At 36.0% G+C, this 26,674-nt stretch overlaps 1 protein-coding gene across 1 annotated transcript in view; it reads right to left on the reverse strand.

Annotated features, from left to right (window-relative positions):
- Positions 1-26,674, reverse strand: part of DISP1 (dispatched RND transporter family member 1) — a 241,911-nt gene that overhangs the window by 78,923 nt on the left and 136,314 nt on the right.

Below are 26,674 nucleotides of genomic sequence, written 5' to 3' on the forward strand. Positions count from 1 at the left end.
GTGGCATGTTGGAGTCAGTTGAGGAGCTAACTTATTTTTTTTTTTAGTGTGAGAATTTACAACTAAGAAATTGGCAAATACTACAAATCAAGGCTTGGCTTATTTTTTTTGTTAGTAGTGGCTCCAAGAAGCCGTAGCATGTGCAGCAGCCACACCACAGTAAAACCAGGTTGAGGGTACCTGACAGGCCTCAAATCTGTTAGTGAGTTGGGGGAGCAAGGTATCTACCCTAAGCATGTGAAGCCCTCTCCCAGTGGAATAGGTGGATAAGAACAATTTGTTCCAATGGCCATGAAGGTGGCTGAAGCAGGTGTTGTGGATAGTCAGACATCCAAGACACCAAGGTCATCCACTGCATCCCTGGCCATCCCCAGTCATCTTGACTTTTGTCTTGCCATTGGACTTTGATGACACTGGAAGAAAGAGTGAGGCTCACAACGGTGTGCCACTCTATCTCACTTAAATCCACTGTGATGTCATTAGCCTTCTTTGAAAACAAAGGACCAACAACAACAATAATAGGCTTAAGAAACTGATGGAGAAAATGTTACTAACACAGATTAAACTGTAAAGTGTACCCTCCATACATTTTTTTTCCTGGAAAGCCAGTTGTTACACATTTATCAGCACACACCTGGATAAGCAATTGCATCTTTCTCAAAATTAACAGAAGCATTCCCTAAAAGGATTTTTCAAAGGCAGTATCAACACTGTATACCGTGAAAATCAGTGCAGTCTTGCTAATATGCTTTTTCTTTTTAAGTATCTCATTTAAAATTACCAGGCCGTATAATTCTTACCACTTATCAATATCATACCAGGCAACGCACCTAACTAAAGTAAACACTAATATCCTGGGGGGGAAAAGTATATTACTGCAAGTGGGTCTTCTGCTTTTATTAGTATTCCTATACTTTCCAAGCCTGACTTCTGTCAAGTCAGCTAAATTTTTTTAAGACATAAGTCTCTGAGGGCTCATTTTAATTTGTACAGTTGATGTAATGCATACCTTAAAAATACCTAATATAGCTGCAACTCCAAATGAAAGGTAGAAATGCTTTCTTCTGTTGGGTGTTTCAAGTATGACTTAATGAAATTAGAACGTACTAGTCTAATTTGGCAGCTAGGTGGCGCAGTAGATAAAGTGCCACTGGGCCTGGAGTTCAAATCTGACCTCAGACACTTACTAGCTGTATGACCCTGGGCAAGTCACTTAACCCTGTTTGCCTCAGTTTCCTCATCTGTAAAATAAACTGGAGAAGGAAATGGCAAACCACTCCAGTGCCTCTGCCAGGGAAACCCCAATAGGGGCACCAAGAGTCAGACACAACTGAACAAGAACAGCAGTATAATTTGAATAGATATCTAAGACTTTTGAAGACACTTATTTAAAGCCTTGTATTGGCTCCTGAAAAAACTATTGTAAAAAAAAAAGTGCATGACATCAAAAAGGCAAGGAGTACAGGGAACAACCTATAATTTGTACAATTAATGCTGAATAGTTTACACTAAGCTGCAGCTGCCACCTCAAGTGTTAAGCACTCCGGAAATGATGCTTGAAACAGGAAAAGTTGCAGCATGTTATGAAGAACTTGGATTTGGTTCATCAAGTTGAATGTGTCTTAGCATTGGGATTAACTTCACCTGTTTCTTTGGCTGCAAGTGAAAGAAGTTTCCTGTGCTTTAAAGCTGGAGGGGCTGGGGGGGGTGAGAGAGAGAGAGAGAGAGAGAGAGAGAGAGAGAGAGAGAGAGAGAGAGAGAGAGAAGAAAAGCTTTAACCCAACATCAGCTCAAGAAAGACCATGTGGTCAAATGCTTGCAGTTAAACTGACAACAGTGCAGACTTCACTTGCTGTGATGTAGTGGAAATTTGGAAGAAGTTGTCACAAAGCCACAATGATTTATGAAAGTTTTGAAGAGAGTTTAGGAAACAGCTAATTTGACCAATTAGTTTATTTAACCACTTATGAAAAATTATATTTCCAGCCTCTATTTAAGCCCCCAAATGGGATGTCTGAAGGCACTTCCATAAAAACATGTTCTCCCAAGTTTAGCACCAGAAAAAAAAATTTGAAACTCCTAACTGCATTTTAATACATCTTAAACGTTTTAATCCTAAGGTCACAGACAGCTTCCAGACACCCAGCCCATTATCTTCCCTCAGATCTCTGCCAAATAAAGGCTACTTGATGCTGCAGTAATAAACAGGACCCTCAAAAAGTGACAGTTCTCTCTCCAGACAATAAGTTTTCATTTGAAGCTATTTTGCCTTAACTAGAATTTTTAAATGGGCAAATTTTACAGTTAAGTAACATGTCTTGTCACCCTGTCTCTCTTCTCCAGGAGCAGCAGTAGTATCACATTACTGGGATTCACTAATGTTGTTGAACAGATCACAAGCATGCCCACCATTTCTACAGATTTTTAATACCTCAAACATCACAAAGACTCAATAATTAGTGACTCAAAGGAAGGAACCCTGTGGGAGGAGAAGAGTGAAAATCAAAATGAGAAAATTCTATTCCCACATATTGGCAGGCAATTGATGGGATGTGAAGGAATTTTCTAAATGTCTTCCGTGAAGCCTAAAACTGAGATCAATCACCATAAAGCACTTAAAAGCTGTTTGACTTTGGTGGTGGTGTGTTGTTTTTAAATACTACATTAAGAATTATCTAGGCTTTTCCCACAAACGCCAAGCATCAAATACCAGGCACTTACTCCCTGCTGTTTTGTGAAGTTTTAGAAATAACAAATGAAATTTCTCTAGAGCAACTCCCCTGATGGGCTATGCCCCGCTGCCTAAAAACCAGCCAATAAATCTTCAAGTGGATCACTTTTTTTTTTTAAGTCTATCGCACTGCTTGAGGAAAATGTAGGTGTTTGTAGGTAACCCAAGTAAGGCCATCCTTATTACTCTGACAGACATCTCCTTAAGAAGATATCAAATTTAATAGAACTTAAAAAAACCAAAACTTTAAATTGTTAAGTTTAACTCTTTCTACAAGCTAAGGAACAAATTTAATAAACTTTGTATCTCCTGCTTAAATTACATACATCCTCTCCTAATGCTCATTTATTAGATGAACTTCATATTTGTTTGTATGTGATTCTTGTTGACTCACATTTTAATTAATTAGATTAATTAATTAGATGAATATTTTTCATTCAACAAGTATTCTTACGTGAGTACCTACTGTGCACTCACTCAGCTAGTGAGGAGGTTTCTGGAATCTAAATATGCAAGCCAGAATAATAGTTTGGTTAAAATGATAATTAAAAAAAACACCAGAGATTAAAATTTAGTGAACAAAGAGCTCTTCTTTCTTCCTCTTGCCTTTCCTTAACCTCCACAGCAAATATAAGTTTTTTCTTTTTCCTCTTCCAAAGGGTTGACATGTTAGGAATCTGATTTTGCCTTAAAGTCCATGAATTATTATTTCCTGCACTGGGCTCTGAGACATACATTTCCACATGGTCCTCGTGTCAAACACATAGCTCCCTTTCTGAGCTGGATCTATCCCTAAAATGACTTCAGTGAAATTGTTACTACCTTCAATTTCCACAGCTAATGGCAGTTGAGAGAACCAAAGAAACAGTAAATGTAAGCAAAAGAAAATATGATATTACTGTTTGCATAAACAGGATTTATCTGTTTCATACAAATTTTATGTAGGGCTTTCAAAGGTGTAATATTTTGAAAAACTTCTTAGTTTGCATTAGGTTACATTATGGGATAAATACATTTGTTAAAAAGAATAATAATAATCATGGCATCCTGCAGCAAATCAGCTAAATTTGTTACAGAGACATTTTCTGAGTGGTTCTAAATTCAGTTTTTAAGGTGTACTTATTATATTTAAGGTGTATTTATAATTTATATTTCATATTTTTATGATTTATTGTAACATATTTCACATACCATTTGCAATAAAGGTCAATATCTTAGGGTTATCACTCTGTAGTAAGTGATATGGTTCACCTTTTAGACCAAGGATCAGCTATGTAAGACAAAAAAAATACCTTGCCTTGTTTTCATACGAATTAACAAACAGTTAAAAATGAAAGGGCATAACTGGGCAAGCAGGATTTGGGGCCATACAAGCAGTCTAATACTAAAGCTTGAACTAAAAAATAAACAGGGGAAAAAGAAAGTCATTACGTAAACTTTTTAAAGTAGAAATAACTCAGTAGACTCAAGAGCATGGAAAGTGGTAAAATCCACTGCCTACAAAGCAAAGCACTGTCATAACTTTAAAGCTTATTTACATAGCTTAGTGACTTTCCATTACCATTCATCAAAGGGAATTGAAGTTTTCAGAATTACAAATAATACTAATGATCTAAAATAAGACTAATTTTTGCAAAACAAAAAAAGGGGGGGTGGGAGGAGATGTATTTTATGCTATTTCTCTCAACAACAATATTCCACATATTGTACTTAGAAGGATTTTCAAAAAAAAAAAGGGAAAGTGGGTCTAGATGCTGATCAGTCTATTGGGTGTTGCTAAAGAGGTTGTCAGATTGGTATGTAATACGTTAATTTAAAAAAAGCTTCAGTTTTTTTCATCAACCTTTATAAGTAGCATCTCTTTTTTTCCCAAACCCTTACATACTTCCTACTACTAGCCCAAGGGGAAAAAAACCTCACATTAACCAAGGTCTGAAAATTGTTCTGACACTTGAATTAAATATAGATTTTAAAAGCTTACATATAATTACTTGTTTTCATTTTAAAAATCAGTTTAAATGCAAATTATTTTTCTTCTAATTCAAGGAATAATCTAGTTATGCTCTAGATATAGTGTTGTCAAAATTACAATATAGGTAAAATTTAATCATTTAAAAAGAACTCACATACCAATCAGTGTATTTGGCCTATTGGAATGTACTTAATAGAATTCAGCTTGCTGTCTGAGCAGCTCCCAGGAAGGTATCTGAACCAAAATATCATCTTTACACATTAAAGATATATATAATTCACTATGTATTTAACATATATGGACATCAAATTAACTGCCTCTTCTCTAATTTTCCAGTTTTATTTCTTTACTGGGTGGTAAAGAGAATGCTAACAAGGCAAACAAAGTATAAAATAATTTTAGACTACTTTATGTATTACTATGAGAATTGATATGGTACTCCTATACTATCCCCAGGTCCATGAACACAGAACTTTCTTACCAGCCACAAATCTGCTTACATTACCTCCTAGCTTAAGACTGTAATTCAAATAAACTCAACATGACTTAAATGCATTCATTCAAAGTTTACGTTGGTAAATGTGTAGGCTCCCGAAGTTTGAAATGCAGAATTACCATCGCAAGCACAAAGAACACAGCTGGATGTTAAATTATTCTTACCAAAATAAGAAACACACTTGTTTAAAAAAATAACAAATGTACTTACTACCTTTCAGCCTAATGAAGAAACTTCACTCCAGGATCTCTACGCGCTCCCTTCCCAAGGCTGTCTGATTTGCAAATGACTGCAGGAGCTACCCCAGTAGCGGCAAGAGCAGCAGCCACACAACAGAAAGGAAAAGTTGGCCAGAGCTGTCCTTCCAATGCCTGGAGACTAGGCTGAATGACAAGCACATGCAGATTGCCTTGAATTAGGCATGTTAGGGGGCTGGAACTTCTAGTGTTTGCTCTCCTATAGGACAGGAGAGTTTTTCTCCTACTTAACCCCTAGGGGAAGGTCTTAATAATGGTAACAGCTGGCATACAGAGGGGCTTGATCCTAGCACAAGGTCAGCAAGTCAGGATATGAAGGTGACATGTAATTTCTAGCCTCTTCCTGCTTCTACAGGGAAGCTGCACAAAGTGCTGTTTTTAGTTATAACCTTCTTTGATCTTTTTGATTTAAAGTTGCTTAGCTCAGTAGAGCGATGTTAGAGGATCTTATTTTTGCTTGCTTAGACTGACTTTAAGTGTTACAGACTGGGTTTTCTGGGCACTTAAGATACTACATTTACAACATATAAATCAGTTGCTTATTCCCATACTTCAGGGATACTTGTGTTACAAATAACTCATATTCATAATTTCAAGGTGGACTGTTTACAAAGCAAAATACACTATTTTTAAAGGGGTGGGTTCACTGTCTGTAAGAAGGAAGGTATTGGCAAACAAGTTATTACTTTCTTTCTAGAAAATAATGTTAAATTAATCTTCCATTGATTAACCTGTAAATTTAGGGCCCTGTTAATTCCAGAATTACTAAAAATCCTATAGCTGCAGTATTTTTTAAAAAAATCTTTTAATAACTCCAAAACTACTGCTCTGAGCTTAGAGGTAACATCAATAATAAATGGACAATAATTCAGATGCTCAAAAAATACTAAGAAATGTAATCAGCTTAATAAAAATTACTGGGAAAATTAGATGGTTGTATGCAAAAAACAAATAAACAGATTGGTTCCACATCTCATACCACATAAACTCTAACTGAATCAGCATTTAAGCATTTTTAAAATTATTTTGGAAAACTGGAAGAAAAAATAATATATTTATTTGTCTCAACTATGGAGGAGGAGCATTTTTACCAGTAGGTGAAATCACTGGATACAAAAATCAATGATTTTGATTACATAAAAGGATTGTTGCACAACAGAAAACAATGTTTTTAAAATGAAAACAAAAAGAAAGACTGGGAACTATATTTGAAGTAAATATTCTAGATATTGGCTTGCTACCAGGAGGAGACTGATGCATAGGTATAAAATGCATAATAATACACACTCCCCAATAAACAAGTGATCAAATGGAATGCAGGCAATTTAAGGAGGAAATACTAACTGCTAATAACCTGATAAAATGATGCTGAAAACCAGAGAAACATAAATCAAAAAATTTTTAATATACCACTTTAAACCTATTAGACTTGCAAAAATGCCAAAAAAAAAAGATAAATTCCAATGTTGGCAAGATTTTTGTGAAATAGCTGTTTTAATACATTGTTATTGAGAATGTGGACTGAGGCAAACATTTCAGGAATAATATGGAAATAAGAGTCATAAAATGTATCAGACCTTTTGTCCAAGTGATTCTAATCTAAAACTATCACAAAAATCTCATAAAAGGAGGAAAAGACTTAACTTATACAAAAATATCCATAGCTACTCTATAGCATTCCAAAAAGTTGGAAACAACTTATCTGTTCAACAACTGCATAATGGCTGAATAAATAAATGGCTGAATAGCACGTTTATATAATGAATATTACAGTGCCAAAAAAAGAGAAAAATATGAAACATACAAGAAAATGCTTTGAAAAAAACTATACAAGCTTATGCAGAATTGAAAACAACATAAACAGAACTACATACACTTTGACTAAAACCCAGTTTTTTAAATGAAGAAAATAAAAAGTTGGAGGACAGGGACAAAGTTTAAAGAATTTAGGCAAGACCTGAAAGTGACATTGAACACAAGCATTTTATTTGATTGCTTCTTGTTTTTGTTCATTTTCTTTGGTTTAGGCTTTTGCTAGGGGACATATGTAAGATTTTGCATATTGTTTTATGTGCTTATTTGAGTTTGTATTGACATTTAAGCTTATAATAAAAATTAAATGTCACAATTTAGTTAAACTAGAAAATTTAATCAACAGCTGCTACTGACCAAGATAATATGTAAAGTGCTCTGCAGACCTAAAAATTTTATATAAATGTTAGTTATTATTGTGAAATCATGAAAATAATTTTTGGCAGGCTACTTTTTGTTTTTAAACTATCTGCAGAAAACAAACTGTAAGTAGATATTTACCATGGTGAGGGGAAAAAACCCTCTAATTTCAGGCTTCAAAGTCTTTAAAATATTACTGCAAACACACGAAATTCCTAAGACAAAAGGTTTTAAAATCTGCCTCCAACAGGCTATGTCATCTTGGGCAAGTAACCTCTCCCTACCCCCATCTCTACTCTTTCCCTACTCTGAAAAATAAAAGGGTTCGATTTGATGATCTTCAAGTTGCCTTTGAGTTCCAAAACTTATCAATTATTAGATGACATCTCAGGTACCTTCCAACACTGAGGCACCGGGATCCTCAAATTAAAATGAGGCTACTTATTCATCTTTGGCTATTTCTATAGTACTCTGGTTTAGTGTAAAGTTATTACTTCCATCCTTGCATACATGTTAACACTGTATACAAAGATATGTAATGTGAATTTTTCTGAAGTTATAGCTCTCAAATCATTGGAAAAAATTTAAATCACTTAAAATAAATTCCAGAAATGAAAATCTAAAATCAGAACCTCATATCATTTATGCTACTAAATTAAACACTGCTTCAGACGATGAAAAAAAAAATTATGACAGATTCTTGGGTACATATAAAAATTATACAGTTTAAACTACACTTTTTGTTTTTTGTTATATTATAAACTGCTATCTATAAATAACAAGCCAGTCTACTTCCAATCATCCTATTAATTTCTGACATTTCTTGTCTTTTAAAACTTACAGATTAAATATCTATTCTTCACAGAATGCTATAATCATACCTACTCTCTAGTCTTCCAGAGTTATATAAACAATACTGTCAGGTTTTTTTTTTTTCAGGTCCCATTCTTTACCTACCTTCTTTCCTTGTGCCATGGTAGTAGAACAAGAGGCACTATCACTGGAGAAGAAAGGTCTGGGTTTGAATCTTAATTTTACCATTAACTTACCTTGTGACTTTGAACCAATCACTTCACTTGTCTGGGATTGCTTCCTCATCTGAAAAACATAGGGCTGGACTACATAACTCCTAAGATCTCTTCCATGAACAACACTGTATGAATATTTCACCATTAAAAGGTTGAAGAGAGGGTGATGCTATAACTTACTCTGTTGGGTAATTTTAACATATTGTATATATCTTGTTTGCATGTTGTCTCCTCCTTTGACTATAAGTTCCTCAAGAGCAAAAACTATTTTTTGCCTTTCTTTGTATCTCCAGCACTTAGCACAGTTCCTGGCACATTGTAGGGGCTTAATAAACACTTGTTGTTAACTTACAAAGTATCATACTGAATAAACAATACCCATGAGCTATATAACCAGTCCTTTTACAGCTGATGGGTTCTATTCAAAATTACTTTCTACATTGTTATTAACATAATGTAAATGTTGTTAACTTTTAAGAAAATATCTGGTTATTTTGATTCTTGTTGTACTCAAGTGCTAAATGGATTGTCAATACCTATTTATTATGACTGTGCTATTTCTTCTACATTACTAACTAAATGAAGTTTTTATTTATTTGCAAATTAGGACCACAAATCTCAGGCAAAAAAAAAATCCGCATTAATGTTTCTGAAGAAAGTTTTTTCAAGTCTGTTTTTTTAAAAATATGCATTGGGAGTTTAAGGTCAATAGTCGTACATCAAAACATTTTAAATTCTGAACTATACATTTTCACAACCTTCAACTATATTTTAAACTTATAATTTAATAATAATAAGCTTTGAGCTTGGCGTATTTCAAAGTAATTTAAAATTTTATCATTAGATAACCACTAGCCCACCAATCAGGTTCAAAATAAATGACCTGGCATGTACAACTTTTTTGAAACAATAATTCTGAATTTAGTTCTCATGAATGGAATGTCAACATTAATAGATGAAAATAAATCCAGATTTCACTGGCCACATCTGGGTTATTTCAGAAAAGCACATGCACAAAATTCAGATGAAGATCCTAAAGAAAAAAAAAGATACCAAGCTAAAGAAAGGAGGGGGGAGAATGAAAACTCTTTTCAGAAAGCATAATCCCTGCAAAAATCATACATATTTCTTTCACCTGACAATTTAAGAGCCAACTGCTGTACATTTCAGTGGAACTCTGGTTACATACAACACTTCTTTCTAGCCATTCAAAGTCATTATGCACATTAGCACACTGTGAAATCTAAGAACTAAACAGACCATACAAGCTGAGACACTAAGTTTGGGAAGGCAATTCAAAAGCGAGTCAGAAAAAACTCCAGAACTGGCTAAATGTAATTGTGCTCCAAGTTCATTTTTAAATGGAAGGAAAAGAAGTCATGGGGGGGGGGTGGAGAGCGTGTTTAAACTATGCAAGTGAGAGGTCAGCCAGTAAAATGCAAAACAGAACAAAAGCTCTGGTGCTTGGAAATATCACTAGAAATACACAGCACAGATAAGTGATAAGAATCCATAATGTTGACATCATCTTACTAGAAGACTAGGCCAAATACATACTATTTCATGAAAGGCCACAAGTTAAAGGAAATTTCTATTCTCTCTCATTCCAATTTTAACTTGAAACATCTAGATTCTATCAGTAAGTCCCATGTCTGCTCCTGTCACCTATATAATACTGCACATATTGCCAATTTTCATTTTGGTCTAGAAGCCAAGAAAAATGTGTGCATAATTACTCTAAATCATGATAGCCAATCCAGTTTGCTTACTGGGAGGAGAGAGAAGGGAGGAGGTAAGAAGGAAGAAAGAAGTAGGGAGAGAGGCTGAGTGTATGTGGGAAAAAATAAAAATAAAAATAGGGAGGATAACTTAGAATTCTGTGAATTCTTCATAAAGCATTTCCTGTACTGCACAGTATGATTTGGGGTTTAGTGCCTTCTTTAGACTTATAGAATGTTAGCAATTAAAAGACCCTAAAGTTTATTTGTCTTAAACTAGATGATTAGAGGTCACTGGTCCAATCATTTTATAGTTTCAGAAATTAGGGTTCAGATAGATGAGATGGTTCGCCCACAGTTAAAAGAGCAGTGATTGGGAGAGCCAGAATTTGAGCCTCCAGTCCTCATACTGCTCTTTCTAATACACCATGCTGATGATTACCCGTTTAAACATAATGACCACATATTTTCACAGCTTCCTCAACTCCAGGGACCTTGATATTCTACTCCTCTTTAGGATTTTCTTAGCAATCTACCAACAAATTCAGGTTCCCTCTGTTTCCTAAAAAGTCATCCTTAGAATATTTCCACCTCTGACCTTCCCTTCTCTGACCATAACTTCCCTTCTTTTTGCTGCCCATCCTACAAGCCTACTGAACCTCACCTTTATATTGCATTCATGGTGATATCCAGTACTGCTTTCTCACCGTACTCTTACAAACAGCCTTCTCTTTTGGCTTCATTTGCCTGCCTACCCATCGTGGACCCCAAGATCAAAAATTTCAGTGATGCCTTTGCTAGCCCTCTGTCATCTGACCTTTGCCCTGCTTAAAGCCCTAAACTGGAGAAAGTTAAAATATTTTACTGACTAGGTCCACTACAATGCTATCTAATCTCAAGTGTAACTTGATTGCTCAACAATCATTTCACTCATCTCTTCCTAACTTCCTATCTAATTCCCCCAAATAGCAGTATGCTTAATGGGTTTATCCAGGGAGGTACCAGTAACTGTTTAACAATCGGCCTTGTTAGTTGTCTACTTATAGCACACCTTAATGTTTAATCTGCCTTTTAATATTTTTTCCATTGCTTGCTTAAGTGTAGACAACTAACAAAATAATAAATCAAGCCCTAATGTGTAGCTCACACTGAAATTTTAACAATCAGCTCTCTTGATCCAATATGAACTGGCTCTTTGTGTCATGTTGGAGTGGTGCTATAGTTTTGTTGTTTTTTTTTTTGAGGTAATAGGAATACTGTCTTGATCTGTCTATATTTCCTTGGTTGGAGGAAGGCAAAGTTATCAGGTTAGTGAAATGGAAGCTAGAACACTTAAAAACCAACAATTCAAACGAGGGCCTTCCAGATCAGCTGAAAAGCAGCTCAGGCCAATGCACCTAGGTTGGCCAATCTCAAATCAGTGAGGGATGAAATGACAATATAACTACAGCTGTGAAACATTCCCTAAGATCAATGGGGCTATGTGTCACAATTACTACTTCAAAGATGTAGCCTATGATGTCTTTATGAAACTTACTATTCAGATTGTCCCTCCAGACAAGAAAGATGCTGACTCTTATCACAGATACGCCTGTATGGGATGGCTGACTATTAGTCACAGGGATAGTAGCTACACTGGACAAAAGAGCCCAATTCAAAGAGCACTCAACTTTAAATCAGTGGAGATTGGGGATTGGGCAATATCTCTAACTCAATGTAACTTGGTACTATTAGTTACAGTGTAACTTTGGCCGAGTCACTTAATTTCTGAGCCTTACTTTCCTCTTATGAAAATGAGGATAAAGTAGTTATAATGCATAGTTCAAATTGAAGTAAAACATTTTGCACACCTTAAAGCAGTAGATATCTGTATGTAATCACTATTAATATACCGAGCTTAACTTGAGCCTACAGTATGACATGGCAGATAAAAAATTAACACACCCCTAGGCTGCTTTAATCAAAGTATAAGGCCCTAAAGGAGGAAAGTGATCATCCCCATTATACTTCCCCTTCCAATCTTGTGTTCTGTTTTGAAAAACACATTTCAGGGAGGACACAAACAAGTGAGTTCACATCCAAAGAAGACCAACCAGAATTACAATGGGACACAAAAGTTATGTGAAACAAGGGTTAGTTGATGGAACTGGGGATGTTTAGGCCATCAAATACAAGTCTTAGTGGACATGACAGTCATCTTAAAGTATTTAAAGGACTGTCATGTGGAAGATATTTTTCTTAGTCTTAGAGAGCAAAACTTAGAGCTATGGGTCAGGTTGCAAGATGCAGACCTCAGTTCAATTTAAGGACAAATTTTCTAATGATTAAAGCTGTATAAAAATAGAAATATAAACCAGAGTGGGTATTCTGAAATTAAAAAAAAAAACTTCAATTTTGACAGGGGAAAAGATACCCTGAAGGAAAAAAGATAAGAGGTTATGCAACATCAACAAAGATCCACAGATGTAAGCAGATGGCAGAAGCAATGAAAATAGGGAGACACACATCCTAACTCAAAACAACTATAAAAAGCAATCTAATCTGAAAATGGGAAAACTAAAATACTGGTTTAAATTCTTCTAACATTTAATTTTTCCCAAAGTAGCAAAGACTTAACAATTCCCTCATCTCCCCTCCCCTAAAGTATAAGGGATTCATTGTATTTTTCTGGGAGTAGGAGAGAAGGGGGAGGTGGAACACCTCACATTTTACAGTCTAATATCAAAACAAATTGTCATATTTGAAATAACTCAAAATACTAGAGCCTAGGAAAGGCTATAAAACATTTTCTTGTGATGTGCCATGATTTAGAAGCAAAACTTAATACACCCATAGGCTCTGGAGCCCTTCCAAGCCTCCTTTCAAGTTTGCAGTACAAGATTTCAAAATAAGATATTGTACCTTCACTGTAAAATTTCCCGGCACTGGGTGACCCTTTAACTGAAAGCCTGTCTGCTTTGACTCTAATGTCAAATAGAATCCTCTTTTTATCTTCCCAGCAAATTTTATTTGAAATCATAGTAATTTACATGAATATTCAGAGATTACAGCTAATTAATTAAAATGCTTGATAGAAAAGCTACTCCTGTGTTTACCTCAGAACATGTTACATTCACTGGCTTTGCTCATGCTATTACATAATGATGACGTTACCCCAAAGTGAAACTTTAGACAGTAATAATCTAGACACTCACACAGAAACGCCCTGCTGTCAAATTTACAAAATCCTTAGACAGAGCCAAACTACATAACATCACTTTTCTTATATATATGGAATAAAGTTCTAAGAAGGAAAGTAAAAAAAAAAGTACTAATCCAGTTTTATTTATCTATTTCATAATGTATGGTAATATCATCTTTGGCAAGATGAGAGGTTTACGCCGGCCAAACTTTTAAAACTTTGAGATAAAAGACATTAAAGTTAAGTATTTCATATATGTGTGTGTATACATATCCATATATGTCAAGAGTGGTCCTATGATATGCTGAAAACACATTCATTAGCCTGCTCTGCTTAAAGTTCAAACAGTTTAAAAATTATGGAACTCATGTTATGTCTGGTTTCAGAAATTTGTTTAGACGAAGTAAAATTCTCACTGAGGTGGCTCAAAGAAAGCAGGGGATAAAGCAATAATAACAATGGAAGAAAGCAGTGGGATATTTATAACAGACCATAAGGATTCAAGAAATAATTATGTTAGACTCATTCATGACTCTAAAAACTTGTAAAATGTCCTACAATTGCAGTGTTATTATTTTTATTTCATTACAAAGTATCCTTCTCAAGCATATACATTTGATATATGCCTGGGTGAAATGCTACTTTATACGTTACATTTAGAAACATGGAAGGTAAACTGATATTTCACCATATTTAAAAGGACTCATAACATCAAACTCAGTAAATTCCACCTGGGAATCATGAGAGTAAAAATGCCTAGATGAAAAAAATGTGTTCCACATCTGGTGCATGAAGACTGAAGTATGTTCAGGTATACTCATCCCATGAAATCTTGAGGCCAGGGCAATTCTGATGACCATTGCCCATCCTGAAGGTTTGGATTCCCCATAGGAGGCAGAGAGGGAGAGAAAGAGACAGAGAGAAGGAAGGAAAGAGAAAAAGAGAGAGGGAGAGGGAGAAGAGGGAGAAGGAGGGAGGAAGGGAAAGAAGGAAGTAGAGAAATATTGAGTATTCCTAAAAGACTTTCAGAGCAACAAAAGCAAAATTTCTATACTTTTAATGAACAGAAAATACTATATGAAGAAAAAAGGTTTTGCCATTTGCTATATGAATAGCTTTATCAAAAGAGGTCAAAAATGACCTTTGCTTTTAAAAGGAGAGGAAAAAATGATCACATGTATCAGTGAGTTGCTCACAACATCCAGCATTTAAACAATACTCTTTCAGCAAAAGACCTCAAAGAAATTCCTACTTTAGAGAGTAATGACTAATAAGTCCTCTGCAAGATCTGAAACAAAGAAGCAGTATTATAATCATTTCATGGAAGAGAAAAAAAAAGTTAACTACCATCAAATCCATGAGAAGTGCAGAAAAACAACACTGGATTTCTGATTCTCAACTTCGGTTTTATTTTTTAAATTACAAGTGAATATATAGAAGAGGAAAAAATACATTTGAGGTGCAGAAGGAAAAAGAGAAATACTCAAATTCCTTATTTCATTCAAAGTTAAGCCATCTGCTTTATTCAGTCACTCAACAAGTTTTTCCTCCTTCCTCTTCCCTTATTGGTTTCAGATGCCCTGGATCGATTACCAAAAATTCCTATCCATGCACTCCACTTAACAGCTTCAAGTCCATCTACTTACACATTACATTTCTGACACTAGCCCTTAACCATGTCTATAAGACATTACTCACTCTCTCTTCCTATTCCTGTGGGATATTAGGCAACACAGTATTCATTTTTTCTAATGCCAAACTGCTATCTTAGTAATACACATCCACACCCTGCTTGCTTTGGAAAAAGTAAAACTCAGTATCCAGTATCCAGGGATTAAGCTCAGATTCCCTAGAGGAAAATAAACAGAACTGTCACTAAGATTTAAAAATGATCTCCAATCTTGAATTGTATGGGAATATGTCTTTTGGTCAGATAGAAAAGATGGTTCTATTTTCTTTCAACATCATCACCGCCATCTTTCTTTTTGTTCAACTAGACAGTAGTAGCAATGAAGGTAAATGGGTGTGTTGGTGTGTTAATAATAACCAGTATTCCTGCTGCACATGTATAACCTATATCAAACTGCTTGCTGTTTTAGGGAAGGGAGAAGGAGGAAAGGGAGAGAAAGAATTTGGAACTCTAAATAAAAAAAAAGAATGTTAAAAATTGTTTTTAAATTGGAAATTGAGGGGATGCCCATCAACTGGGGAATGGCCGAACAAGTTGTAGTATATGAATGCAATGGAATATTATTGTTCTATAAGAAATGATGAACAGGCTGACTTCAGAAAGACCTGGAAAGACTTGTATGGTCTGATAATGAGTAAAGTGAGCACAATCAGGACAACATTGTACACAATAACAGCTATGTTGTGCAGTGACTAATATTGATAAACTTAACCCTTCTCAGCAATACAAGGATCTAAGACATCTCCAAAGGCCTCATGATGGAAAATGCTATCCACAAAGAAGAAAGAACTATGGAGTTTGAATTCAGATCAAAGCATATTATTTGCTATTCTTTTTCTTCTGTTGTGTTTTGTTTCCTCTTTCTGTAGTTTCCTCCTATTGGTTCTAATTCTTACTTTCAACATCACTAATGTGAAAAAAATAATAGGAATGTATATGTATAGCCTATATCAGATTGCATGCCGTCTTGGGGAGGGAGGTGGAAAGGGTGGGGGAGAAAAATTTGAAACTCAAAAGCTTATGGAAGTGATTGTTGATCATTCAAAAAAATTAATTTAAAAATTATTTTTACATGTAATTGGGGAAAAAATAAAATATGAATAACTGGTAATCCTGGAATCAATGCCTAGGATAGCAAAATATATCCACCCCCCCAAAAAAAACTATGCTAACAAGAATCACTGTGCCTATCATAACTACATCCTACTTTTCTTCTTAGAGAAGTAAAAGGAATAAATTGAATGCCCCTCAATCATTGTCATTATGACCATAGCCTTCCCTTGCACTACAAAACTTTAAGGGCAAAGATATTTAAGGCCCCTTTTGGTTGTTTTTTTTTTGTTTGTTTGTTTTTAGGCAATTAGGTTTAAGTGACTTGCCCACAGTCACACAGCTAGTAAGTGTCAAGTGTTTGGTCTGAGGTCACATTTGAACTCAGCTCCTCCTGACTTCAGGGCCGGTGCTCTATCCACTGTGCCACCTAGCTGTTAAGGCCCCTTTTGGGAGGATATAGTTGGGCTTGTCATAATAAATTTTAGCAAACTATGTTTAGACAATTCTTACACCCAAGTCCCTAAGCTGAACCTTTTGTGAGAAGGCAAGTACAATAAGAAGGGTATGTGGGAAGACTGATGAAGTAGTTCAATGCCCTAGTGCTGAAGATGCTTTCTCTCTTGAGAGAAACATGTCTTAGTTGGTCTAAAGAAAAACTACAACTCAGACTCACAATTAATACGCACACAACATCTCAAGAAAAATGTACTTCTGATCCCAACTTCAAAGCATGGACTTAATATATTTTTGGTTTAATGAATTTTGGATAGCAACCTAATTTGTATATGGTAACATACTCATACTGCTGTATTCCACTGCTTGAAAGCTCAATTGTGCTCTCCACTCCTTACACTAAAAGAGTTTTAATAAAAAAGTTCCTTTTTAAAAATCTTAAATCCTAGTCCCTTTGATCTAAGCTAACTTCAAATAGAGGAACAGGGAATTTTATAACACTCATAGTGACTTTAATGATTTCCACCAGATCACCTGGCATCACTATAAGCCCACACCCATTAGCTTAGGGAATGCTTATAGCAACATTAGGTATACAAAGGAGTTCAAAGTGTTTTTATTTAAAATCTTAAGCTTACAAAATAAACCCATTAACCTTTAAAAGGAATAATTTTACTCTAAAACCAGTAAACTACTTAGGTTCAGAGCATAATATCTGAAATTGAAGTGTAATACTTTAAATTTCCATTTCCTACAAAAGTTACTATTTTATAAGCAAAAAAAAATTAAAGGTAAAGTACAGGTTTTCAACAAAAATGATGATGATCCAATTTCCCTTTAATTACATTACATCTCAGTTCATTCATATTTCTTTTCTTAGGAAAGCTTTCTTCTACATCACATTAGCCCAAAGATGGTGGTGTTCTCCTTCCTATTTTTCCTTCACCTCTTTTAGGGAATATATCCATCCCATCTATCTCTTATACCTATGCTTATACAAAAATTGTATTTGGCAGAAAATAATTCTACATAATATATAGAACTTAGTACACTGCCAGTATTTAGTAAAGGTTTAACAACAATAGCCATGATACTATAGGAGTCAATTTTGCTACAGATGAAGAAATAGTATAAATTAGAACAAACATCCCATAACCACTTAGGTCAGTAGGCCCTACCTAATGACATTTACGTTGATGTGAGTGTCAACATAAATCTTTAGACAATGTGCCTCCCCTAAAAGTACCACACTGAAAATTAATGCTGAAATTAATGTGATTTGTTGTTTAAAGAAGTTGTGGTTAGGAAAGAAAGGAAAACTTCACAGAACAAAATCTTATTGCTAAGAAAAGAACTAAATATAGTTGTTAAGCTTAAAAGGATATTAAATTGTAGCTGATTTTAACATCCAGTGAACTGATGTAACTTGCTTTTTAAATTAGCCACTAAGCTCCAAAGAGATCGCACCACTGGGCAAAGAGCCAGGTTTTCAGCTTGGAACAACATGGATCTAATGCTTGTCCTGCCAAACCCTACATTTTTACATGATGTGAGAGTTCAGTGCAAGCTAATCATCATGATTATCCAAGGAAGATAAGACTGTGTTCATTAATTCGTATGACTGATTTTTTTTTCATTTTTCTCTTGACCATCTTGTACTTCAGGTTTTGAAGACCTGGCTAACTACAGGAAAAGGAAAAAAAGAATCCCACATCTCTCCTAATATCAAAAGAAATCCTTTTAACTTATGACAGGTCTTCATTTCAATCACTTTTTATGGTCTATCTAAGCCATAAATCATATTCAAAAGGTTTTTGTAAAAATTGCAGTGCATTTTTGGCAGCCTTTTTATTAGCAGAATCAAGCCATACATTGAAGGGTTAGATAAATTTAAGAATATTTGCTTGATCTGCCCTCCGGTGGATCGCAGATAAAACATCATATTGCATTTTTTTTATCACTATTATCTTCTATGCCAGTGCTGAAAGAATTTCCCTTTAGCTCTCGTATTTTTCTAGCTTGTATATAACATCCTGCAATGGTTAACCAGAATCTTCAAAGAGCAGTCATAGAGATGATCTAAAGTTCAAAGTCCAAGAACATACTACTTTGCTGATTCAGGAAACCTTAAGTCCAAGGGATCTATGAATCAGCAGAAGGCTTACAAAGGCCCAGTTCTTCCAGCAGTGAGAAAGACAGGGGAACTTAATCCAACAGGACAGGGGATGGAAGTAGTGAGGGAGAAAAAGGCTCAAGGAAGTTAATGGAGAAATGGTAGTGAAAAGTAAAATGAAACACAAAAAAACAGGGGTTGGGTGGGTGTCAGTAGTGAGGGGAAAGAAAGTAGACAAGAGAAAACAAAAGCAAACTGAGGACTTTGTGATGGGCAACCAAGGACAGAAAAGGTTAAGGTGATAACTCTACACAAACTCAAATGGAAATCAATCACTGCAGGCCCATGTATTGACTTAGAAAATCACAAATTCACATTATCTATGTTTTACTGTACTTTTATTTATTTTGTTAAACATTTTCCAATTCCATTTTAATCTGGTTCCACTTGGTAGTTTTGCAAGCTGGCCTGTGGGGCCCAAGTTTGATACCTCTGTTGTATACAAAAGAACAATATAGAGGTTTCCAAAGTAAGCTAGGTATTTTGTACCTGTCATATAAGAGAAGCCATCCAACCTTATAACTTGTAAGAGAAAAAAAAACTTTAGGAAAATAAAAAAGCATAAGGGAACTCTGTTAATTCTATCTATACACACAACTCTATCTACATACCTGAAGAAAAGGATGAGCCTAAGATTATTGCCATACTCCCTTGAATTCTAGGGCTTTATAGGTTTTTCTATTTTAAAAATAAACAAATAAATAACCCTCCCTCAAACACCAAATGTGGTGCTCAACACATAGGAACTCAATAAATGTTTACAGCTTTCAAAAAGCTTGGATGATCAAATGAGATAATGCATGTGACAGGGGAATAAGCATCTATATACTACCTACTATGTGCATTGTGCTAAGTGCTTTACAAATATTATCTCATTTGATCCTCACAACAAGCCTGAAAGGTAGATGTTATTATTATCTTCGCTTTACAGTTAAGGAAACTGAGGTAAATAGAAGTTAAGTGACTTTTTCAGGGTCTCATAGTTAGCAAGGGTCTGAGGCATATTTGAAATCAAGTCTTCCTGGCTCTAGTTCCAGTTTACAGAAAACAATCTGTAAGAAGCAACTAGATAGCATCAACCGTCGAGTCAGGAGGTCCCAAGTTCTAGTCTGGCCTCAGATACTTAGTTGTGTGACCCTGGGCAAGTCATTTAACCCTAATTGCTTCCAAAAAGAAAACGATTTATAAACTGTTATATATTTAAATAATAGCTAAATTTTATAGAGAACTTTAATGTTTGCAAAGCTCTTCACACATGTCATCTCATATGATGGGTGAAGGGAAATTGGGGAGGGGATACTTACTGGCCTCAAAGGTCCCTTCTCTTTCTAAATCTATGGCTCTGTTACAACGTTCTTGTGAAGTAGGTGATGTTAATATCTTTATTTTTACAGATAGCTAAACTAAGACAAAGAAATTAAATGCCTTGCCTAGGGTCACACAGCTAGTGTCTGAGATGGGATTAAACTCAGGTCTTCCTAATTACAAGTCCAACATGCTATCAACTGATTATACAAAAAAAAATTGATTATACCAGGACTGACTCTTAATAAGAGGAATTTCTTCTGAAGGCCTAAAGCAGAGACTGGCAAAGCTCTTGTCTCTATGTGCCAAAAACAGAATGTAGACCAAGCACCACCATCACCAGACTCCTAGCTAGCTTCTAGTCATTGTAACAATCTCCCAAGAGGCCACATCTTCCTCCCTTTCCCTCCCTCCTCAATGATTTGTCACAGTAAATGGTGTATGTGACAGGAGAACAGAGGTCAAGCTTTTGGCAGCCCATTTTTGAACAGTTATTGATCCTTTTTTGGGGGGAAATTTGGTTTATTTTTAATGTTATGACAGCCCCAGAATGTCTTAAACTATTATTACCTGAAATATTCCTTAAAATCCAATTAAATGCCAATTTCCCCATGAAACCTTCCCTCATCTCTTGCCCACTCAACATTTGCTCATATGGCCACCACCAATAGCCCTTATTGGTAAGGATCCTTCCCCTAAGATCTTACAGACCACTTTGTTTTACAACATGTATTTAACATACAATGTTGTGCATTATAATCATCTGTGCTAAAGTCTTAGCCACTTACTAGGCCAGGAGTTCTTAACCTGGAGACAATAAACTTTTTTTTTTATTTTTAATTTTTTTTATATAAATGTATTTACTTTTAGTTTTCAACATTTACTTCCACAAGATTTTGAGTTCCAAATTTTCATCCCATCTCGCCCCTCCCCTCACCCCAAGATGGCATGCATTCTGAACACCCCTTCCCCTAGACTGCCCTCTCTTCTATGTCTCCCCCCCTTTTCTTATCCCCTTCCCCTTCTATTTTCCTGTAGGGCAGGATAGACTTCTGTACCCCATTTCCTGTATTTCTTATTTCCCAATTGCATGTGAAAACCTTTTTTTTAAACATGTGTTTTTAAAACTTTGGGTTCCAAATTTTCTCCCTTCCTCCCTCCCTCCACACCCACCCTAATTGAAAAGGCAAGCAACTCAATACAGGCCATACATGTGCAGTTATGCAAAACACTTCCATAGTAATTGTGAAAAACTAACTCTATTTCCCTTAATCCTATTCTCCCCCCATTTATTCTATTCTTTCTTTTGACCCTGTCCCTCCTCAGAAGTACTTTCTTCTGATTACCCCCTTTCTCAATCTGCCCTCCTCTCTATCATCCCCCTCCTCTCTTGTCCCCTTTACCCCCTATTTTCCTGTAGGGTACGACAGATTTCCATACCCAATTGAATGTGTATGTTATTCCCTCCTTAAGCCAAATAATATGAGAATAAGATTCATTCATTCCCTATCACCTTCCTCCATTTCCCCTCCACTGTAAAAGCCTTTTCTTTTCTGTTTTTTTGTGAGATAATTTACTCTGTTCTACCTCTCCCTTTCTTCTTCTCCTAGTATAACCTTCTCTCATCCCTTAATTTTATTCTCCAGATATGACCCCTTAATCTTCAACTCACCCTGTGCCCTCTACCTACTTACCTATCTATCTATCTATCTATCTATCTATCTATCTATCTATCTATCTATCTATCTACCTACATATAATTTTTCCCCCTCCAACTACCTTAATACTGACAAAGGTCTCATGAGTTATAAATATCATCTTTCCATGCAGGAATGTAAACAGTTCAACCTTACTAAGTCTCTTATGATTTCTCTTTCCTGTTTACCTCTTCATGTTCCACTTGAGTTTTGTATTTGAAAGTCAAATTTTCTATTCAGCTCTGGTCTTTTCATCAGGAATGCTTAAAAGTCCTCTATTTCAGTAAGTGACCATTTTTTCCCCCTGAAGGATTATACTCAGTTTTGCTGGGTAGGTGATTCTTGGTTGTAATCCTATGTCCTTTGCCCTCCAGAATATTATATTCCATGCCCTGCGATCCTTTAATGCAAAAGCTGCTAAATCTTGTGTTATCCTGATTGTGTTTCTATAATACTTGGATTGTTTCTTTCTGGCAGCTTGTAATATTTTATCCTTGACCTGGGAACTCTGGAATTTGGCTATAATATTCCTAGGAGTTTTCCTTTGGGGATCTCTTTCAGGAGGAGATCTGTGGATTCTTTCAATTTCCATTTTGCCTTCTGGTTCTAAAATATCAGGGCAGTTTTCTTTGATAATTTCTTGAAAGATGATGTCTAGGCTCTTTTTTTGATCACGGTTTTCAGATAGTCCAATAATTTTTAAATTCTCTCTCCTGGATCTATTTTCCAGGTCAGTTGTTTTTCCATTATTTTCACATTATTTTCTAATTTTTCTTTTTTTTGGAATTGTTTTACAGTGTTTTGATTTCTCATAAAGTCACTAGCTTCCAATTGCTCTATTCTGATTTTTAAGGAAGTATTTTCTTCAGTAATCTTTTGGACTTCCTTTTCCATTTGGCCAATTTTGCTTTTTAGGGCATTCTTCTCCTCATTGGCTTTTTGGACCTCTTTTGCCATTTGGGTTAGGCTATTTTTTAAGGTGTTATTTTCTTCAGTATTTTTTTGGGTCTCCTTTAATAAGCTGTTGACTTGTTTTTCATGATTTTCTTGCATCACTCTCATTTCTCTTCCCAGTTTTTCCTCTACTTCTCTTACTTGCTTCTCAAAATCCCTTTTGATCTCTTCCAAGGCCTGGGACTGATTCATATTTTTCTTGGAGGCTTTGGATGTAGGAGCTTTGACTTTGTTGTCTTCTTCTGGTTGTATATTTTGATCTTCTTTTTCACCAAAGTAAGATTCTATGATCTGACTCTTTTTGCTCTGCTCGCTCATGATCCTAGCCAATTACTTGAGTTTTAAACTCTTTGTTAAGGTAAGAGTCTGCTTCCAATGTGGAGAATACACTGTCCGAAGCTTCAGGGGTTTATCCAGCTGTTTTCAGAGATACTTGTAGGGACCTGTAAATTTTCAGTTATTGTAAGGTGGTATGATAAGGGCCTTTCCTGGCCTGTGCCGTGGTCTATTAGTGACCACAAGCACTCCTTTCTGTCCTGTAACTGTGAAGAACGTTTCCTCTTCACTGGCACTACAAGCTCCACCACGCCAGTACTCCTCCTCATTCCAGGACCGCCGCCCAGAATTGTGACCCAGATCCAAGCAAGGGCAAAGCAAGAGATTCTTGCCTCAGTACTGGCAAATAGATCCCTGCAATCCCCCTCTGATCAGCCACTCGATTCCCCCTGTCTCTGGGCCGGAAGCTCAGGACTCAGCCCCCGCCCCGGCGCCCATGCTGGAGCTGGCTCTGACCTAGTTCCTCTCTCACACAGAAACAGACTTTTCCCACTGACCTTCTAAGTTGTCTTTGGTGTTTGTGGGTTGAGAGGTCTGGAAGCCGCCACAGCTGCCCAAGATTCAGTCCTCTGACACCTACTCCAGATTCACTACAGCCCGCGTGCCCACGACACACTGCACTCCTCTCACTGCCCAACGTGATATGCCTTTCTGGTCAACCATCCAGGTTGTCTTGGGCTAGAAATTTGCTTCACTCTATCTCTTTGTGGGTTCTGTTGCTTTAGAATTTGTTTAGAGCCATTTTTTATAGGTATCTGGAGGGGTTTGGGGGAGAGCTCAAGCAAGTCACTGCTTTCACTCCGTACAATAAACTTTTTTTAAAAAAAATTTTGATAACTGAATTTCAATATAATTGGTTTCCTTTGTAATCCTATGGATTTTATTTTATGGCTAGGCTTTACCAGACTACCAAAGGGGTCCAGGACACAAAAATGGTTAACAACCCCTGGACTAGACTGTAAGTTCCACAAAGTTATGCATGATGTCATATCTAAACTTCACATATCCTTCAGTTCCCAGGACATTGCTATGAACACAGTGTGAGCTCAATCAATGTTTGCTGGATTATTGAAAATACCTGAATCCTCCTGAACATGTGACACTTCTGATTCTTCTTAACTTCTGAGTTCTTATTTTATGAAACCTCTTAGCTTTTTAGCTAATCGAAGGGAGGATAATGCCAAAGTTAAATTAGATAATTACCCTCCAGACAACAGAAAAAGAAGGAAACAAACTTTGATTTGGGGGAGATTTTCTTTGTAGTCACACTACCTTTTTGAATTAATGAACACAAGACCATTTATTTAGCAGATGGATCATACGGTGCAGATTACAAAGTTCACAAGCACTATCTTATTTGATCTTCACAATAACTCTTTGAGAGAAGCAGGGAAAGGATTCCTATCCAAGGTTTTTTTGTGTTTTTTCTTTAAAGATGATGCTCAGTGAAGTTGTATGACTTGCCCATAGTTACAGAGCCAGTAAGCTGTCAATGCTGGAACAAAACCTAAGGCTCAGTCTTCCAATCAATGCTCTTTCCACTATGTCGTGCTACATCCTGATCTTTTATAGTACAGAACATCGTGTCCTTTTCCAAAAGCCTTACTGTTAAATGAGTTGCTATCCCCAAGATTAATTAGGTGGCAAAGTGACAAACAGGATTCAACAAAGAGTTGAAGCAAAACATAGCTAGACCCTTTCAAACTGTCCATTTCTACACCCAACAAAAATAAAAACTTTAAAGCAGTCTGGGACAATAGCAAGTACTTACTTGAGAATGAAAACATTGAAGTAAATTACTCTTAAATTTTATGAGAAAAGCATATAACGCACTCATATCATCCCTAGCTTCTGAGAAAAGAAAAATTATTAGATTTTTCCTGGAAAAAAATGATTTAAAAACTTTCTCTTAATAGTCGGAGAACTTACACTGGACTCCCACTGCTTATAGGATAAGTCCAAATTCCTTGGCCAGCATTCAAGACTCTCCCAAAATCTTGTCTCAGTTTATCTTTCTACCCTTATCTACCATTAGTCTCTAACACAAACTTCAACTGTACTCAAACTAATCTCTTCATTGCCCCCCCCAAATGCCTTCTATCAGAGCCTTACAAATAATAGGTGTTTAATAAGTATTACCCAAGTAATATTTTATTTGAATTAGCTGTGTATACATGTATGATAATAACAATGCCATTTACATAGCATTTTATCTTCCAAAAATCCCTCTGTCTATATTGTCACAGTTAAGCCGTACAATAACCCTGTGAAATCAGCACTACAGATATTATTATCATCATTTTACAGATGAGGAAACTGGGACTCTGAGAGGTTACTTGTCCAAAATCACACAGCTATCAAAAATATTGAAAGTCAAATTAGAACTCAGGTCTTCCTGACTCCAAGTCTAGTATTCTTCAAGTTACGATAAGGATAATGCTTATGTTCCTCTTATTTGCTTTCAATCACAAGACTTTCTGTTGCCTAGGCTCTCCAGAGAAGCAGCTCAAGCCAATGGGGCTTGCCTTTAACCATCCACCTGCTGCTATCTTGGGGTCAACAAGAACATGTTCCACATCAGCTCCAGAACTTCCTCTTCACCCAAGAGCACAAAATTGTCATGAAGTGCCTTCAAAATCATGTATCTTTAATACTACAGGACAGGGCACTTGACCCTATGTGTGTCCATGCTCAGTAATGCGCACCCAACTGACTGCATCTCTGGTTTTCAGTACTCAATTTAAGTGTTTGCCAGTTCAATGCAACTGAATTTACTCTAACAAACATGTACTGATCACCTATGATGTGCACAAGCACAACTAGACATTGAGAATACAAAGAAAAAAGCAGAGCCAATATTTAATCTCTGCTGAAACATAAACATTTTCTGTAGACCTGATACTTATTGATTCAGAGTCTTAGACCTTTAGACCAATCTAGACCAATCTAACCAATCTAACACCATCAGCCTTTGCTTTTCCTCTTCCAGTGTCTTTCCAAATAGGATGAGAGCATACAAATGACCCCAACACTTCCAAGTGTTCATTCCACTGCCCACTTTTTCCATGGGCTGGGGAAATACAAAAAATCATTTGGGTGAATCAACTCAAATTAGTTTAAAAATAACAACAACAACAATATTGAAAAGGTAAATGCTGTTTTTCCTTTTCTTCAGCTATAAGGATTCTACCATCCTCACACTATGCAGGTCCAGCACTTAAAATCATTAGCTGCCTAGCAGTCACCCCAAGGCATCCTGAACTCATGGTATGATTCCTGATCTACCTTAGTTCTCATATTCAAAGTTCAATGGGCCACACTCATCAAACCTCCCAATCTTCAGTACTATGACTGAGTGAAGCATAGGAACTATGGATCTTCATAATGAATAATGCCAGTAACTAACAGCCCCTTTAGTCATCCTGAGAGCCTCTTTATCAGAGGAAGCAATTTTCAAA

Source organism: Phascolarctos cinereus, unplaced genomic scaffold, assembly GCF_003287225.1.
Source record: "Phascolarctos cinereus isolate Bilbo 61053 unplaced genomic scaffold, phaCin_HiC Scaffold_5;HRSCAF=322, whole genome shotgun sequence".
NCBI classification, from domain to species: Eukaryota; Metazoa; Chordata; class Mammalia; order Diprotodontia; family Phascolarctidae; genus Phascolarctos; species Phascolarctos cinereus.